A 1306-nucleotide genomic window follows, 5' to 3' on the forward strand; every position below is an offset into this window, starting at 1 on the left:
TAGGAGCCTTATTTATGATTGGAACTCATATATAACAATGAAATATAAATTACATTTTATATAGAATACTTATATTTCATGAGCTGGGCAGACTTATCCTTTATTTTATATTATTTGAAGGTTGGTGTTTTTTAAACCCCATAAATGTAAGCAATATAATATTTCCCATGTTGCTAATGGAGCTTGAAATTAGGTTAGCGGCTTGTGTATCAGCATCATGATGATGTCAGCAATTCACATGAAAAATGAAACAAACCCATATAACTTCTGCAGCTTCTAAAGAGTCAACTTACCATATGTCCAACTGGCTGACAAGACACAATAATAGTAAAGGGAAAGCAAATATTTTTTTTTTAATTTGTCTAGGCTTTGCAAAAAAATTGAAAGTTTGTCGATTAAGAATGCTGCAAAAAGAGTTAGTAAAATATCCACATTTAATTTTAGAGCTCATATTGGAAAATTGAAGGATAAACATAAATATTCTGTTTTTACCTAGTACATAGGTTCTCTTTTTTAGAAATAGTTTAGAACATAAGGATTTGCTTTTTAGATTTGAGTAATTACTTGCATTTGATCAATATCATTTATAAATCTAATAACTTTTTAACTAAAATTATGTTGTCAATTATGAATTTAAAACACTAAAAATAAATATGAAAACTAATCTCATCCTACAGCTATAAAGTTGTAACCAAATAGAAAAAAATATGGAAATACTAAAATTTTCAAAGTAGCTAATGAGGAGGCAAGATGATCAACATTTTACATACCCCGAATCTAAAGATTCCCATTAGTATTTTACTATTTTTAAAAAACGGCTTTATTATTGTTGTGTACCATCAAGTTGGAGCTAACCCACTGCTGACCCTCCAGCACGTTTTCAGAGGCAGTGACACTGACGGAAATTGCCCATCCTTTTCCCACGGAACAGCTGGTGGATTTGGACCATGTGCCTTCGGGATTGCAGCAAAGCTTCTTGCCACTTTAGTGAAGGTAAAAATAATTTTATGTAGAAATGATTGTTATGAAAATCTGAACCAACTCATAGTTGACCTCCAGCTGATTTTTAGACTGTAAATCATAAGACTGGAGATTTTCCATCTTTCTCCTATGGTAGTGTTGGTGGATTGGGGCAGAGAGGTGCCACTTTGGGGTTAGTAGAGCAGCTCAAGGCAGACTAGATAGCCAGAGCTTTCTAACATGCATACTCGTGCAACCCCTGTGGAAAGCAGTATGGCGCTTTCTCAAAAAGTTGCAAATAGAGATACCATTTGACCCAGCAATTCCACTACTGGGAATATACCCT

This window comes from Elephantulus edwardii, unplaced genomic scaffold, assembly GCF_000299155.1.
Source record: "Elephantulus edwardii isolate Elephantulus edwardi_28Jun2011 unplaced genomic scaffold, EleEdw1.0 scaffold00008, whole genome shotgun sequence".
Classification (NCBI taxonomy): Eukaryota; Metazoa; Chordata; class Mammalia; order Macroscelidea; family Macroscelididae; genus Elephantulus; species Elephantulus edwardii.